Source organism: Dromaius novaehollandiae, chromosome 15 (genome assembly GCF_036370855.1).
Source record: "Dromaius novaehollandiae isolate bDroNov1 chromosome 15, bDroNov1.hap1, whole genome shotgun sequence".
NCBI classification, from domain to species: Eukaryota; Metazoa; Chordata; class Aves; order Casuariiformes; family Dromaiidae; genus Dromaius; species Dromaius novaehollandiae.
This window is the reverse complement of record NC_088112.1, coordinates 18,983,082-19,001,754: the sequence shown is the minus strand read 5'-3', so window position 1 is coordinate 19,001,754 and position 18,673 is coordinate 18,983,082. Positions and strand designations below refer to the sequence as shown.

At 38.7% G+C, this 18,673-nt stretch overlaps 1 long non-coding RNA gene across 1 annotated transcript; it reads right to left on the bottom strand.

The window, feature by feature from the left end:
* Positions 1-554: 554 nt before the first annotated feature.
* On the bottom strand, positions 555-12,938 carry LOC135329983 (uncharacterized). Its single transcript, XR_010391696.1, has 2 exons — positions 12,744-12,938; positions 555-2,790 (listed from the first exon to the last, which is right to left on the bottom strand). It is a non-coding gene; the product is annotated as an uncharacterized LOC135329983 (long non-coding RNA).
* Positions 12,939-18,673: the final 5,735 nt, after the last annotated feature.

Sequence of the window (18,673 nt, the reverse complement as noted above, 5' to 3'; positions counted from 1 at the left end):
AATAGAAGTAAGTTACAGATGTATGGAGCTGATTACATCCCTGTTCCCAGTGCCCAAGAGGGACCTCCTTTGAGATCAGCAAAATCTCACTAGCTTAAATAAGGTGTTGGATGACAGTCTGCTCTATCACTCGGTACAAGTTTTTGTTGTTGTTATTGTTGTCTACTAAATGATTTGCTACTGTTTGGAGTCTACAGGACTTGAAAAATGAAAGCAAATGAGGATGTTAAATTTCAGTATATTCACAGCTATTATGTCTCTCATGCACATCTGAGCCTTTTATCTTCACCTCTGTGCAATGGTCCATTTTCAGTCCTTTTCTTTGCCATATCAGTGGAATCATAAGAAAATACAAGGTCATTAATCACTCACATCCTATCTGAGGAAGTAAGGCCTACAGCAAGCTGTATTTAAGCCAGTCAATTATATTTTATCATGATAAAGTAATTCATTCTTTCTGTAGAGTTTTAAAACCATTCTGTTTCATAGTACCATTCTCAACATTCATTCAAGCAAAAAATATAACATATATAAAACTTAGAAAAAAGAGACAGTTTTATGTTAAGAGGTTTGTGATTTGTTTTCAGCCTTTAAAAACAAGATTTTGCAAATCCTGAAATAAGCTTGAAAACAAGAGAAGTCATACTACTAATCAGCACAAACATATAAGTATTTACCACCTTTACTATTTAACTTGTAAAAAACTCAAGCAACAAGAGAACTCTAACCCAATTACTCATTTCAGCCTCACAAATGGAAAAGGTAGGAATTTACCTTAAACAATATTGCATAATTGTAGAAGTCAACCAAGCTCTTAAACCTTGAAAAATAAAAAAATGGTATTCCCACAAGTCTTGCAAAGAAAAGTAGGGACAACATTTCACTGCTATAAATTCAGCACAGTTTCAGTTACTCTGGGGAGTACTAAGAGAAGTAAGGATAGTTAAGCGCTGGTTGAGCAGGATATGAGAAATAGCCTGGATCAGTCCACACCTCCTGTCATTCAAGATGAAATTCAGCTGCATCAGGGGAGGCTTCATTTCCCTTCACCCATGAAGTGTGGAAGGAGTAATTCAGCTGCTCCCCCATTCTAGGGTTGTGCCAGCAATCCTGGCAACATAGCTGAGTATGCAGTCTCATTTTCAGGAAAGGTTATCCAGAGTTCTCTGAAGGTTCAAGGAAATGAAGAGCACAGAAAACTTCTCAGCTGTGCAAGCCTCCCTCCCACCTCCAGATCTTTACAGCCGACCACCCCCAAACACATGGAGTGTGTCACAGCCAGCAACTGAGGCTTAAGGGTCTGGACACGAGGTGACATGTCTGTTCACAGCAGTTGTCCTGTCCACAGCTGCAGACCAAAGCCTGAATGAGGAGACAAAGTTTTATCTGCTCACTTGACAGATGTCACAGTGGGTGACAGACATGAAGGTAGCTCACAGGGTGCTTTCTATTTATCTTACATCTAGTAAGGAACAGAACATGCATGGGAAGTTCAATCACTTTCTATTTTCAATAATTATGCGGCCCTTGACAAAAGCGTCTGTCTGAGTCATTCGCACAAGAGCAGAAATCCACTCGATAACTCCCTCAAATGCACTGGTACTTCAGCTCTGGGGCTGACTTCGAGTGATCGATGCAATACAACTTGTGCCCTTTGGCCACCCGGTGTGTTGTTTCTCTCTAGTGTGCTGCACAAGGGAAGGGGAAATGCAGGAATGGGGAGGACATTCCCTCACTGGGCTGAGGGGGATTATGTTTCTATAACCAATTAGTATTGCTGTGCTATTGCATTTCTCATTAAAATCCCTTTCTTGAAGCTAGATACAATTTGCACCATGTTTTCCACTTGTTTAAGCTTCAAGTTGTGGCTCAAAAAATTAATTTTCATATGGGTTCATCTTTCCATCACAATTTTTTTTTGTTACAGTGGTTGATTAATTCTACATCATTGTTTGCTCTGTTACAAGATTAATTGCAAGACCAGAGAATATATAACATTCTGGTGAGGGAATACTTCGTTATTGTAATTCCACAATGCTGTAAAGCAACTTTTTTCTCCCATCTCAATTCAAGCAACAGACAAATAACATAGTGAAGCTGGTTTTGGTCTGTTATTGGGGAAATCGTGTTGATTGAAGGAAAGACCTTCAGTTGTTTGATCAAGGTTTGCCACTATATTGTTTATTCCCTAAACCTTCTGTTCTGCTATGGCAAAGCCCTTAAAGTCTGAAATGGATCTCCTGAGCTCCTGAAGCAGACAAGGTATTTTCACAGTCTATACAGGCTCACCCCGATAGACAGCTATATGGAAAGGTTTAACGTTAAAACAAGTATTTCCTCTGGAAGTATACAAAAGAGCTAAGATTAATACATTTATTGAAGTTTAACAAGTGAACAAACACAGAGAGAGTCAGCAGTTTCCAGATCAGTTCTTATAACACCAGTTACAGGGGGCCGAGTAGAGACCTTATCCCGTGCTCAGCGCAATGGGCACATCCTGGGCTATCACGCAAGGCTTGCTCATCCCATGTTTCCTTCCGCTGAGCTGGGCTTGGCTTTGTGTGTTTTGCTTTACTCAAACACGTGAGTCACTGATAAATCACAGAAGAGTCGCTCCTAAGCTCCACGTTTCCTGGCAGGAAACACTGTGACAGAGGTTTTCCCCAGGCAGGGCTTGTCCGGTTCCACTCCAGGTGAGCTGACACCTCAGGTTTAACACACTCGAGATGCAGTGCACGTATGGAAGCGAGGACAGGGAAGAGGCTTTGGGACACTGTTCCCGTCTTTAGCCTGTAATGGCATAAGATAAACAGCACTTTGTTTTCAGTCAACTTCTCATTGTCTTATTTTAATACACATTTATTTCCCCGCAGAGCTTCTTTGCAAAGCAACTTCAATGCTGTACGGCTGCTCGCAATACTGTATTATACAATCATACAAATCATTTCTATAGGAACTTCATTTATTCTGGTTTTATTCAATTTATTCTGCCTTTGAATTGTTTGAAGTAACATTACCACTAAGTTAAACAACTGAATTGGTATTTCTCCACTGGTTTTTCATTTAAGCCTAAATAATCAACCTAGCCTCTCTGGCCCACATTTTATCCCTTTGTATAGAGAAATAAAAGAATTCCCAGAAAAAGTCTGAGCTGCCCAGATGCATAGCATTACAATGGCTTTTCCCTTCCTGCATTGAAGCCAAGGAGAATTTTGCCTCAAGTTTCAATAAGAGCAAGTTTAGGCACTTCTTATACAAATTACTGCTATTAATAAAGCCAAACAAATTGTTCTGCATCATAATTAAATTTAGACATTCAAGTCATAACAAATTAACACTGCATAAACACAATAACATTGTCCATAATCTGTAAGATTTTTTCTTCAGATTAACTCAATAATTGTGCCAACTGTAACTTTCCCATGAGCCCTGCTCCAAAATTTTGAATCCTATTTTCTATTCTGACTTTCTCCTCCTTTCTTTCCCTTCCCCACCAAAAAAGGTGATAACCAACCAACCTATTTGCCATTGCTGCCCACTGCACTGTGGTTATAATGAAAAAGAAAAATTTAGAATCTGCACTCTAACAACTAGTGAAACTATAGAAAAATCATCATAAATTGAATTTGTTCATTCATAGGCAAAAAGAAATCATTATGGCAGATTTAAAACCCAGACCTTGTAAAAAAGATTTTCTATCCTCTTTAATGATACAAGAATGTTATAACTCAAAAAAAAAAATTAATTGGAAATCCACTGAAGATTATACTTAATGAAAATGTACATTTAAAGTCAGTAGATAAGCTTAACCATAAGTCTTGAAGCGATGAAAGCTTCTTATTTTCCTGTCTTTGTTCTTCTCATGTCCGTTGTACAATTTACATGAGAGGGTTTTTTCATGGAGAACTTTGCCTCATCAGGCTGTCCCTAAGTGGTCAAAGAAATGTGGGAACCAGAAGGCGATGTGGCAAAACCATGCTCATGCACAACGCCCAGAGGTGACACCCGGGAATTCATTAGAGGCCTCCTTACTTTAACCCCTCTTACTCAGCATTGTAATTTCATGGTCTGAGAGTGGGTATTCAGTTTGTTGCAAAATTGTAGATGATAAAAATGCTTTATATTTTTACCTTTTGTATTATTTTCCCCCACCCAGACATTCTTAATGCTAAAAAAATTGTTTCTTCATATAATTTTGTGTACTAATTGGTTCCCTTTAACATCATAACAACACTGAATTTTCAGTATTTTCTTCATTCTCCTCTTTACCCTGTTCTACCTTTTCTACTTTCACTTGTCTCCCCGCTCCTTGTGCGCCATTTCAATGCATTTAGCTCATGGAAATTCCTCTTCAAATTTTAATTCTGCTTTAATTTTATCAAAGTTAATTGGCCAACGTAAGTACCATATGAGTTATCCTGCTTTGAGTGTCACCTGCGTATGTGCCAGAGATCAAAATCTTGTTGAGCATCACCGAGACAGGGCAGGTCCTGCAACGCAGATTTACTTGGGTTTTTGTCCACATCCCACTTGTAAGCAGTCCAGTCAAGACCAATAGGGACTACTCATGTAAGTAAAAGAAATAGTAGGATAACACCAACAAGGGATATGCCTTAACATGAATAACAAATAGCCCTGAAATGGCAGCTACTCCAAACAGTCCTGATCTCCAAGAATATGTGAATACACCTTGAATATTCATCTGAATTTCAACTTTCATTGAAGTAGATCATGGGCACTGAAAATATCCCCACCTATACTGGGAGGTAAACACTAATTTATTTACATTTATTCTGTATTTGCCTCACTTCACTCACCAGGAAAAAATATGAATTAATGTTGTATAAGAATGTATTTCAACGGAGCATGTTCGTTTTTAACCAGTGAATACTGTGGGGGGCTGTTTTTCCTGAAAAATAATTCTAGTTCATCCAAGGAAATTATGCTACAATGTTGGAAACAGGCATTAGTCTGCACTATAATTATGCCTGATTTTAAACAAAATACATCTCTCCCTAAAGAAAGGATATAATAAAGCATTCACAGTTTCTGTAAATTGCATTAAACTCACCATGAACTATTGTAGCACTAAGGGGAACCTACTGGAGTTACTGGATTCAGCTGCTGAAACCAGGTTTTGCTTGCTTCTCACACTGGCTGCAGTTAAGGGCTTCCTTCCCTTAATGAACTCTGCTTGCAGAAGGTTTCTGTACACAGCATGAAGGCATAACTGACCATTTCCAACCACCATGTCTAGAAAACGGGGGGGAATAAAACACTACAAACAACAGGCAGTTGTGGAAAAACTCTTTCATCTTAATGGGATACAGTTACTGTCTGATTTTGGCATGCAGATGACTTTTAGGAGTAGAGAATACATCCCCAAGGGCAAAAACAAGCAGCTGACCTGTTTTTTCCAGGTAAGAAAAATACTTGATGCACATGGAACTGGGGTATCTGACTGACTGAAGTCATTACTGATTCAAAAACCTTGTTTCGAAAGTCAGCCAAGGACTTTGGAGGCTAACTTTGTAATATATTAGGAACTACATGACTAAATCCTATTGAGAAAATCCCAGGAGTAAATTGGAAAATTTCAATATAAAAATTGAAAGTCAGTCACTCAGTCCTGGAAAAGGCTCATTTTCAGAGTCTCTGCAGTCCTTATTCCCAAGTGCCAGGGTGAAACTCTGCCCTATGCACAAGAGGCAAAAGAAATGAGATGCTGTAAGTTATAAAGGCTAAGCCCTTTTTAAAGCTCATTTCCAAAGGAATATTTAATATACAATATATCCCTTTGCTACCATGGTTCCAGTGCCACCCTGCAATATTCAAGTTCATTGAGCGATTACTTGAATTCCTCTCCCATCTTTGCTCTTTGGGCCTCCCTGCCCTGCAGGATGATGTGTTCAGGGGAGAGCCTACCATGCCTTGTCACAAGACAGTGGCTCATAATCAAAAATGTCATCTGTGCTGTACTCCGCAAGTAGAAGAGAAATTAAGGGACTACAGTATACGCATAAAGAAAAATGTGTACTTCACTTTAAAAACCTCAGGTTCTCTCTACTTCAGTGAAAAGCTTTTATTAAGTATTTATCAAGGCATCATGATTTAAACAGGATTACTCAGGCGCTTGAAGCTTGCCATTTGTTTAAATATCTCATAGCATGAGGAACCTCAAGTTAATGCATGAACTACTCACATGTCCACAAGGTGCAATTTTCCCTTGTCCTTTGGCTCTTTGGTATTATTCTGACCAATGTTAGAAAGCATGAATAATTAGGTAGAGTTGCATCCAGAAAGCGTATCTGGATGTACCAAACAATGTACAATACCTCCAGGCCATAAAATGCTAATTTGGCAAAAATGTACAAGAGTGAAATACACATCAGTAAATCTAATGTGTCAAATAGAGATGCCTCAAAACAATTTACATTTTTATATATGTCTGAGGAAGTAGGACACTTATTAGCTACTGTCAGGTAGCACATAAATAACTGCAAATCCAATTGCCTGAATTTCTGGAACTTGTCAAAGAGCTTAATAGAAAGATTTATAAGAACGTCAAGCTTTAGATTTCAAATCCCTGGTATCTGTCAAGCTACAGTCTTAATATTACTTAACTTCTCATCTCAAAATGTGTCTGTAAATTCAAAATGAAGCTATAAAGAGTTGTTAAAGGCTTTATTTTGCCTCTGAAATTTTATTCTTATGTTCTGTTCAACATGCCTTATTGCCAGAGAGAGTCCTTTGTGCTTTGAAGTAATTTTCAGCTAATATCAGGCCAACTTGCCTTACTTTCCCCTAATACATTTTTTTTTCCAGCAGTATGCTGATGACATCTCACTATATTATTTAACATCAGTATTTGGGATGACTAGATTATTTTTTCTGTAAAAAATGCTGTTGAGAGATTTTGATTCCTTTATTAATTCACTTAATAGGGGAGGCATTCCCTTTTTGGGGGTTACATGGCCATTCTCACATGCCAGGGGACTGAAGCGGACATAGCTTGAAAGAAGACAGCAAATTCTTGTCCTGAAGATTTTCCTGAGGACTCTGGAACAGCCTCAGTATTCCAAAAATTTTCTAATCAGCAAGAATATGCACTTACTTTATTATTTACAAATCTTTTGGGAATTGCTAGTAGGGGAAAAAGAAAAACTGTTCATACTTGCAACTAACACTAATTATGTATGCAAAATGTATATATTAGCCTCCTGTAAGAACACCAGTATGTGTATGTGTGTAAATATGTATATAAAAATTGTTACAGTGAGCATCTTGCATATGAACCAGGAGAATCACTGCTAGTTTTGGGGTGGTTCCTGCATTATAAAATGACTTGAGACACTGCAGACACCCAATATGTTCCCCTACTGGAAAGTCCTCTACACATTAGAAAAGCAATCATCATACTGCCTTTCCTGAATTGAATCATATCTTTGTTTCCTAAAGTAATTAAGCATTTTTCTTCCCGTGATGTTCCTTAATCGACAGAGGCTTAGTTACAGGTATGTTACATTCGTGATCCGAGAACAGATCACAAATGCCCAGACTACTGATACATACAGATATGGATATGGTTTTGTGTCATCAGCCATTCAATACTTGGCTTTGAGATAATTTTTCCTGATTTCTTAAGTTTAACAGAAAAAAATGAATTCCATAATGACCCACTAAATCACATTTTGATAGAGATGATCATGTAAGGCTCATTTTGTGAAGAAGCACATAGATAAATTAGATATTGTGAAGGTCACCAAGATCATCTAAGACCAAACATATGAGCATATTGCAATTCACTTTTAAAAATGTTATTTTTCTGCAGAAGCTTGACCATACAATATCTAAGACATATAACAAAAAAGGGTCATTCATGTCTGCCTGGCCATCTTATTTTTTACTTAGATACAAAATGAGCCAAAAGCTATTAAAATGATCTTTTAGATAATATAATTTGTGAAATATCTGCCATATAAAAAAAGGAAAAACCATTACAATCTATTTCAGACTGTGACTCCACAGAGCAAGCTACAGTTCTTTTCACTATACATTATTCAGATGAGCAGGGCACATTCATACTGATATGATGAAAACTGTACCTGCAGTTTCTTCAGAAAGGTTTGGGCTTAAGCTGTAAAAATATTCTCTGTGAAGAAAGCTAATAAAGGTAACAGCCTACAGCCAGGCACATAACCATAAAATAACATGCAAATCAATAAAGGCCATGGAAAGGTGGAAAATAGTGAAAAAAACACATTTACTCTTATTTGGTCAAATCTTCTGCTTTGGCTGTATGCAAATATATAATTGAATTTAGGGAAAAGCAAATGTTTAAGTAAGAAATTGCAGGAGAGCTGCTGAAACTAAACTCGACTCCACATGGATTCAGTATTTGAAACCACCAAAGCACACTTTTCTGGACATCCCATTATTCAGGAAATTGCTCTTTGACATACAGGTTTTAAATCATTACTTTTTTACTGGCAAAAGGTACCATTGTTTACTTATTAAAAAGAAAAAGACGACATTCCTGAGATAAGTCATTGCTCTAACAGTTTCAGATAACCTAATTTCTGAGAAAGCCCAGGAGGCTGTGGCTGAAAGTAGCTGACTTAAAAGAAAACTGGAAGGTCTCTAAAGCTTCTCTGGACAGTTTTGGCAGAAATTCCTGCATTTTAAGGTTTTAGTTGGTTTTGCACAAAAGCAATATTCTTTCTAAATTTTACAGTAAAACCTGAAATATGTTTCATTTCAATGTTTTCAATAAAAAAATCATGTCTCTAAGTTGATAAAATTTTATTCAGGGAATATGGAATTCAAAGGAAAAAAAGAAATGCAGTAAGGACTGTTGGCTGTGCCTCTTCAGAATGCACCTCCTATTAAACAAAGGAAATATCTTTTAATACACATAGTTTCATTAAGAGGAAAAGATAGTAGAAAAATTCCTAGACTTTCACATAAACATAGCAAAAATTCAGCATCCAGCATTAAAGAACAAAGCAACAACTTAGGCTTCTGACTAAATTTTAGTAAGCTCTTTTAGAAATTCTTTAGTTCCATAAATTAGACCCATCTAGAAATGATTCAAGCTCTTTAAGAGCTTCACTCTTCAAAAGGAAAAGTTTCTTTTCTTTTTTTTTTTCTTCTTTACAAAATTTGGAAGATGGCACATGCTAGGAAATCACAGAATCCTGGAAGAACAGCATGTCAAAGAACGAACACAATTCAGGCTATTGGCATAGCAGTACTCTACCACTTATCATGCCAAAGTTCAATTAAATTTTCCTGGCATGTTTTCTGAGGTTGCACCATGTCTATCATGGCAAAATAGGATCATACCTGGCATACCAGAAAATGTTTTAAGTTCTTTCAGTGAGAAGTTTGCAGCTTCAGTAGACTGCTTAAGTACAGTGTAGTAAGATTGTCTAGCACTGCACTCCCTGCCCCCAGCCCCCAAATCACCTAAATTCCTTTTGAGGTTAAAGTCAACAGAAATTCTTGATTCATAAAGAGGCTTCTGTAACATGTCTCAAGCAACCTTTGTAATACTGTTAGGGTTCAGCATCCTCTCACAGAACAAACAGATGTTCTATGCTCAGATAGTGAGATTTCTAACCTGAACTTCAGCACAAACTTAACCTAAGATGCTGCTAAGCAATGTCAATTTTACAATACTTTAAGTCAGAGCTGCATTTAGAATTCAAAGTTGCTGAAGAGAAGGCATTAGAGAAAACAAAAGCAAAATATGCTTCTCTTGTAGAATTTACTGCCGTTATCTAAATCATACAAACTCCGTGAAAGCTATTAGATACTGTTAATTTATAAATTCTTTTCCAGCTCTCAAAGATGCTTAATAACTATTTTTCTAGTCACACATTTCTTGTGGAACTAAAAGGGGTATATTAGATAAAATGTTAAACTTGCAGTTATTTTAATATTTTAGACAAATTGTGGACCAAGACTTTTATTCTCTGCTTGCAAAAAAAAAAAAAAAGCTAACCCTTTCACCCAAAAGCTAAAACTGCTACAATTCTCTTCTGGACTATAGCTCTTACTCTCAAGATGAGGAAAAATCCCACTCCCTGCCCTGAAGCTTGCTACTGAATGAATCTGTCTTTTGATCAAGGGGGAGTAGAGACTTATGGGCCGAATTCTTGTATTAAAAGCTCAAATTCATAAGCAAACCGCACTTCCTAACATCAAAATGTGGGAAGTCCCACATCCTCACTGGAACACTTCAAAGAACAAATCATGTTCAAAACAGTAAAGCTGGCTCCAAAAGATAGAAAATATTAAATAGCAGCAGCATCAGGCAACCTTTTGCAGGGCAATCTTTGCCTTTATAGGAAGCATAGTGGCTCATTTTTGTTGTCCAGCCTTTCACAATATTATTAGAAGTGAATCTTTTGTACATTTTCGCTGATTTTTCTCAGACCTTAGTTCAAAGATGTAAGCAGAAAAATTCTGAAATTTTGTTCCTGACAAACCTGCAGGCATCTATGGTAAAAATTGCCTTTTATGTTAAACAGCACTGTTTCTAAACTGTGTCTAGCAGCACTGTTTCATGAGAGCTTTCAAAGGCAGTCTGACAACCTGACCCGCTATTTCTCTCTGTAATGGCTCCACAGTGTCATGACTGGTCAATATTTCATCGTAACTGTAGTATTTTATATCAGGAAGAAAAAGTCAGTGTTGTAGGTGCTGTAAATTTCTGAAAATTACTTGAGGGCAGGAATTTGTAGGGTTTACTAAATTAGCTTTGGCAACTGGCTTCAAAATACAAGAGCAATGACCATTACCCAAGGCAGAACTAGCTTGTGGTTTACAGTGTTCACATGCATTAAACTTCAGTCCAGATGAAATATCTTGTGTTATTTAATTCTTAAATGACCCTTTACAGCATAAACTGTAATTATAAATGAAGTTTTTCTGCCTTTCCTTCCATACATACTAAAGCATATTTTGAAATGTAAGACTCAGTCACTCAAACTGCATATTTGAATTACAAGAAGCTGACGGGCCATCTGGAACTACTAATTTCTAACAGCTTTCGAAGTTGCAAATCCATTTAAGAAAGTGGGAAAGGGAGGGAGAATATTGGCTCCATCCAACCTCCATCATGAAGGAAACTGGTAGCCCCAAAGCTAAAATTCTCCAGCTGAGGCTTATAGCATTTTAGCAGTTTTGATCATGGTGAATGTACTGGAACCTTATCATACACTTGACTTCATATACAAATTTTAAATCCTGACTAACCTAGAAATATTTGCCATAGTTTGACTCCAGCACTAAATCTAAAAGAAAGGGGAATAGTAAAGGAAAGGGGGAGTGGAAAATTGAAGAAACAACATCAGAAAAATAAAATTTATGAAAAAATACAAGACACTAGAGGGGTCCTGGCCCTGCCATCTTCCTTCACTCTAGAATAGTGACTAAGAGCTGGCATGAAGAGCTGCTCAAAGTCAGCTAAGAGCAGCAGATCTGAGGCCACTTCAACTTGAAGCACAGTAGAGGTGAGCCTCAGGTAAAGGTTTTTAAGCTAGTTACCTTGCGTGCCTGATGTTAAGGGGTGAAATGCAGACTCACACCAGACCTTTATTGTCATAACGCTCAGAGATCTCTCAAATGCAATTATGCTGTAGAAAATACTTCTGATGTTGACCTGTTCCCAAAACATCTCCAAAATATGTATTCTTTCCCAGTGAAAATATGACCTAAGAACCATGTATAGAGAGAAGGGGGAGCTAATTCAGTTGCTTTTTTGCCCTCCCTTTGGACTTTCATCAAGATTTGCAGCTGTGGGAAATCCCATCCTGCCTTGTGGATGTTGTCAATATTCTTCTGCTGTCCTCTGAATTAAGAGGCAGAGTCAGGCACCGTCCCGTGGGCGATGGTTTCTGCCGGGGAGCGAGCTGTGCGCTGGTGCCAGGGAGGCCAGGCAGGGGCTGCACGGCAGAGCCTCGTCCCAACTTCTCCAGGGTGACCTACACCAGAAACCCACCACTCCACAGCAGCAATCGCCTCCGATAACCCTACACTCACCTTCTCATAAACTCTAGTGGCCTGTGCACGAGGGAAATGACACTTCCACCCTCATCCTTTCTGCCAAATCTCTTTTTAGCAAACACCCTTGGGAAATACCCAGAGAAAGACAAGTCTACTGATCTCTTGGAAGACTGGAGATGGACTCAAAGTACAGGATAAGAGAAATTCCCTATACCCTCTTCCCACAGCTCTGGCCTCAGGCTTGAAAAAAACATGATTTTTCCTCAGAACTTAAACTTTAAAATTCTTTAAAAATAACTGTGTGCCTCTAGCATCAGGGGCAGGGGGAAAGGGAAAAGGTAAGTCAGAATTTCAAGATTTCAAGTTTTATAAGTAACTCAGAAACAGGCTTTCCATGATTTGTTTTAGAAAGGCCAAAAATCCTTCTAAGTAAAAGGTACTAGCAAAATATATATCTATAATTTTTTTTATTGCCATATCTTTTGTCCATAAGATTACTTTTTCCTGTAGCCATTGTTTCCCCTATAAGAGCATATACAGTGTGCCCTGATCCTCTCACCAGTATGGGATTTGAGAAGCATATAGGCTCACCTTCAGTTACACCAGTGTAAATGCAAACTCATTCCTAGTTATGTGGGCTAGAAGCAAAAGCAATATTCCTGCCTATCCAGGATTTTGTTCATTAAAAAAATACCACCCACCACAAATGACTGGAAGAAACAAAGTAGTACCTTCCCCGCGGATGAGGACAGCAGTGCTGTTGCATCTCTGGTGATGTCCTCTTGAGGGAACGCAGAGCTTCTACCAGAGAGATGAGGGTCTGTACTGAACGATGAACCAGTCATGTGCCTTCATGCCTAGGTGGATCAGCAAAGACAGTCCTTCCCATAGGCTCCTCCCTTGGAGGAAATTTAACAAAGAAACCATAAGTTGCCAAAGGAATGGGAGCACAGGACTTCTGTGCCCTGTCCTTCATATCCAGGAGCTGTTTTTTTTTCTGTGACAAACATCTGTAGGTAGCACTAAGTCATGATTTGGTTCTCTCAGAAGAGGGGGGAAAAAAAAGCACCTCAAACAGCTCTTTATCAAGTCTTTTTAAAAAATGCAGTTTTCCCCCACACCTTTTGCTTTTTCCTACCTGTATGTAATTATCCACATACTCAGATAATTTATTACCCAACGCATAAGCACTCTCTCTCGTCTTTCTTTCCCTTAGGACCTTTAGATTAAGATGACAACTCAGACTGCTGAAATCACCCAGTTGCCAATTCACTTTGATGAAATGATGACTCAAGGAGACTCAGATTACTTCCGGAGGCAAAGACAAGGCAAACTGATCAGTGCTGTCACTGGTGAGAAGCAGCTCCTGAAGGAGTAGTTTTAAAATGCATTATCTTTAATGTAATCAAAGAAACATTTCTTTTGATTTTAAAATGCCTTGCAATATTTGTTGGTACTATCATTTCAGGGGGTTACTGGGACAAAAGTTAATCACACTGACTAGACAAACAGCATTAATTGTGTAATTAAAGCTGTCCTACATTGTGTAATATTTTTAAACTAGAAAGAGCATAGATGTGAACTATCTTCCAGAGCAGACCCGCTAAGACTGAAGGTGGACTGGGTACGGTGGTCTAGTGAAACTAAAAAGTGTCTTTTCTTACCACATCCTGACACATTTTGGACTGAAATGAGAAGAGATTGGGCATACCCAAGGCATTATTTCTTCCAGAAGGTATCAAGATCATAATCCAGCCATGGACTAACCAGGCAGCACCAGTGAAAATTCTGTATGTTCCCCAGACACGGCTCCTAAAGGCAGTGAGATTAGGAGGCATTTGCAGCCTTCTGCCTATCTTCCTGCGGGCCTCATCAGAAAGGGATGTAGGTGAAATGAGGATGGCACAGCAGCGGAAGAAAGGATTTCAGGAGGCAAAACCTTTCCATCAACACACAGCAAATAGTGTAGGGTCCAGGCACTGCGGTCATGGGGAGCTGAAAGCCCTCGAGCCCAGGTAATCCGCACCTGGACCTCACCCATGCAGTGGCACAGACATATGAGACTGCAGCTCCAGCTGGCCTCTGTGCACACCGGAGAAAGTCTCGCTTCCACGCAGGATGCCAGGCAAGCACAAAAGCCCAGGAATGCTTTTGCAGGCTTATAGAAGAGTACTTGGGCTGAATCAAAAGTGTTTATTTCCTCTATTCTTAGGTCCTCCCGTAGGCTCTAGAAAACAAGCAGACATCCAAGCTGGCTCTTACTTACGACATTCGTTTCTGTGGCAGTGATTCATTACCCTTCTGCTTTATCCACTCCCAGAGATGATGGCAACATTCACTTGCCAAAGAAAGGGAAGTTTATGAACCCATGGAAGCTGGACAGCTGGATTTAAATAGCTAAGAGACAGAGCAGGAAAGACAAGGAATGAAAGAGTAAAGGATGTTTTGAAGAGTGAAGTTCTTGAAGTAGAAGACAGCAGGTAAGATTAATGTTATTTCTAGGGATCCTCCAGTGGTTATGCATTACCTAACAGTTTACAGGGATAACATGAAATTTAAACAGACACTTTAAAAGGGCAAGACACAGTCTGCAGCACTTTTACATCTTCTGGATATCACACAACACTAAATGTAAAGCAGAAAAACTACATCTCAAAAGCTGGAGCAAAGAGAAAAATAGTTACAGATACAGAACAGGATTGTGCCAAAAGAAAAATGTACAGTACTGGATACCAGAGAGGCCTGACTAGTAAAGCTAGGCCTGTTGTCTGTAAAATCAGCAATACTGTCTTCCCTGGCTAGCTGTAAGCTATGTTATTCCCAGAAAAAAAGCATTAACCTTTACATTTCATGTTTCAAGCCCAGAACATGATGTTCCTCATCCTGGCGTAAAACCAGAATAAATGCATGGAGCTTTGTATGGAGTTTTCAGATTTAGAGCTGTTATAAATAGCAAGTTTGTGATTTTTTTTCCCAACATTTTTCAGATATGGTCTTTTGTTCGAGAAATTATTCTCATTTTCTTCATGGACCAGTGACCTCTGACCCTAAGATGAACAGCAAGAAAGTTGTGTTTAGAGCCAGCCTCTATTCTGCTCTACTCTGATTTGTTTTGTGACATCCCCCCTACCACAGACAGGGTTTAAATGTAACAAAAGTACATCTTGGTGAGAAAATGCCTATTAAATAAAGGACCTACTCAGTAGCAGAACTGCATCAAATCAGCAAGATCCGTGATTTTGGTGACTGAGAAACATTTCCTAGTGCTCAATTTTTGTTCTTCCACAATAACACTGTGTTTGAAAGTTCTCTTCAGTAACTTGGCCAAAGAAATATCTACTTTTCAAAGATATCAGCCCTTGTTCCACCATTTCTCACCTTCTCACTCAAGCAGAAAAGTGAAAATGGAAGTAGCACTTCAAGTCAGGAAAACAAAAAAGTGCTCTGAACACGGCAATTTAAATAACATCTCTATCCAGCCTTACTCTTTGTTTCAGAAAGAAGAAAGCAGGCACATTCAGTCTGCTCTTCATTCACAGCTACAGCTGTGGTCGCAGCTGCAAGAACTGCTCCCAAAGGAAGTACGTGCACAGGAAGAACCAAGAGCAGAGGAGGTGCCATTTGGGAATAAATCACAAAATAAAACTGAAACAAAATAAAGCAGACTAAAATCTGCATCAAAATATGTCAGAGGAAAATACAATTTCATAGGCTTAGTTACTAAGTAACAGGGCAATGCTGGGCTCTTAACAGCTCTTCGCACATTGTCCACTCAAAAAATTTCATATTGCGCGATTTATTTCTGAGGAAAGTCTGGGCAAAGTTAGAGAGAATAGTCATGGTTATATCACTTTTCTCACAAAAAACTCTTCCAGTGAGTTGTAATGCTATTGCTGAAAATACAGAACTAGGCTTGGACATATGCACAGCAATATTGTCACAGCTATAGCCTGCTGTTAAAAAATGCTCAGTCCACTTTGAAGGTCTGACACAGAGATACAGGTTTTTTCCTGACTCGCCTGACTGTAGCTCTAAAATCTCCACAGAGGAGCTAAGCTGTAATCGATCTCTTCTGCCAAACAGCACTAGCTAGGTTGAGGTCACCCAAGTGGAAAACATTAGAGATCTACTTTAACATTCAGGAACTAGATTGTAGGTTTGTAACTAGTCATGGCACTGGACTTTCAATGCAATTCACTTCCACCACTTGCACAATTTATGTAATGAAACAGGAATTAAATTATTCTATTTCAAAAAGCTACATTATATTATGAGAACCTGGTTTGCAGGAAAAAAAATGAGGGTATGCTTACACTAATTTGCCAGCAAGCTTACTTAAATTCAGCAGCAGGAACTGCTTACAAGTAATACTGGGTAACAGAAGAGAAGAGTAGCATGAAGAGTGCAAAGAAATATGGAGGTGCATTAGGTCCAGACTACATCACCAGTTCAGTATCAATGAAACAAATCGTGACAAAAACAGTAACGGTCTTGGATCTCTGCTATCTGCAGCATTCTTCAACAAGCAACTTATCCACCAGCCAATGACTAGATATGAGAGCAATGACAATTGAACCAGACCTCCCCTTTTTGTTAGTGTTCCCACTTGTTCCTCCCAGTAGTCCTGAGACATGGACTAGGTCTTTTAATAGATTGCCTAGACATAAGGACAAACAGAAATGAACCTTCGGTACATGGAAACTTAGCTAAGTTTATCATATGTAAAGCCACCATTAAAATGCAGCAGCATTATCTTGAGCCTCAATTGATTTTAAGGGACTCTTCTTCCTTGGATGGAAGGAAAACAGCAAGAACAGGTACAGAAACCTTTTTGGCTCATTTAAATATATTAAAGCATCTTAAGCTTTACCAATATCTTCTTTGGAATATCCTATGTTTAATGTTACAGAAACAAGTGAAACAAAGAATTTCATTCCCTCAGTACCCAGCACACTCAGGAAAGTAATAAGCAGTCAGGTTCCAGGATTTATCTGCAATAATCCTGGTTTTATGCTACTAACCCCCAAAGTTATCTACAGTATATATTTAATATATTTCCCACTCAAAGAAAGTACATTGCTGTTAACTCCAAGCTGCACCTGATAAGTTAGGCTGCAAAGAGAGCCAGAGAAAACCAGTGTTGGAGGCTGGCTGATTTACAAGTGAATGGCATCAAACTTGTTACAGGGAATGGAGACAAGAAATGCATCGAGGATTCAGAGAGAAAGAGTGAGAAGAGGGAATAGACAGAATTTCAGCAAGAGTGCTCTAACACAAGCTACTAAGGAAAGACCATGCTAGAGCAAAATGATAAGATCCCAGGGCACACACTTTTCTAGTCATGATCCCAACGTTAATCCCTACCAGCCTGGTAACTAGTGCAAACTCAAATGACAGCTTGGCAAGGGGTCTATAAAATTAGGTACAGTCTCTCACTGGATTATTTCCCCTGCTTCTTAGGGAAATTTTGCAGTCAATACCACAGCTGCCCTCATCTTAACGCTCAGGTTAGCTGGTTTACTTATTGCATCAGTCACAGATTTATTCACCAGCACCAAGTCACCCAGGCTGCCCATACCATTAGGTGCTTCTGAAACATAAGATGGACAGCAATAGCGCAGAAACACATAAGCAAGTTCTGAATCAATACTAAAAGCAGAGTAGCCAGAGAGAGTGAAAAAAACAGGGTAACATGCCTGGAAGACCATAGCAAGAAGGTTTAGTTGGTCCCAATATCCACCCTGGAGCTAATGAGGTAGCTCTTGCTCTGTGCTGCATAAGCTCAGGAGGAGATGCGATGATTAACTTTTGCTTAGAAGAACATATGGTGTGAAACAAGAGACCATCTCTATGTAACACAGACTGGTACCCTCCATACTGTCATCTGTTGCAGCTTTAGGTTAAGAGCAAAGTGAACATTGGAAATTTTTCCAGTTGTTTTACATGCATGTTTTCTACTCTGCCAGCAAGATTTAGGATGCTTAGAGTTTATTCCAGTTTTGATTTTCTTCACAAATTCTTTCTCTGCAGCAAGTTAAAGGAACAGATGCATTCCTGGGAAGGTTTCCAGACTGATTTTGAAGAAAGTAAGATATTCAAGTATTTCTTGAGCTGAGTTCATTGATCAGTAATACCACCGACAGGATCAAAGAGGAACTTAGAATAAATATAAAGTGCAGAGATGTATAAAATGGTTTGGATGCAGGTGGTTTCTCTAATTCCACATGGGCTCCTGCTTGAAGACATAGCAGGCTGATCACCATCTGATTATCATGTAAATCAGCTATATTGCTTTATCCTTTGCTACACCTAAATATGCTGTCTTCCTATATGACTATTTTGTTTATACCTATTTTCAAAGACTGGGGAAAGCCTTTCACAAACATGAATATAAATGTAAATGTTGCATGACTAATACTGTTAAACTAGCATGTTCCTTCACAGAATACTTTCCAGAGAGACCTGGCTTTTATCTCACTTCTTTTATGGCATCTGAATAGCAAATAGTGATACCATATTTCTGCTTCCCTGGACATTGCAGAAAAAATAGCTATTTTGCTCTCAGTGCAGGTCCAAAGTAACTATTACAAAGTATTAGGTTGTTGATGTCTGGTTTATTACACGTTAACTCCCATTAATTTTTATGGGAGTAATGAAAATA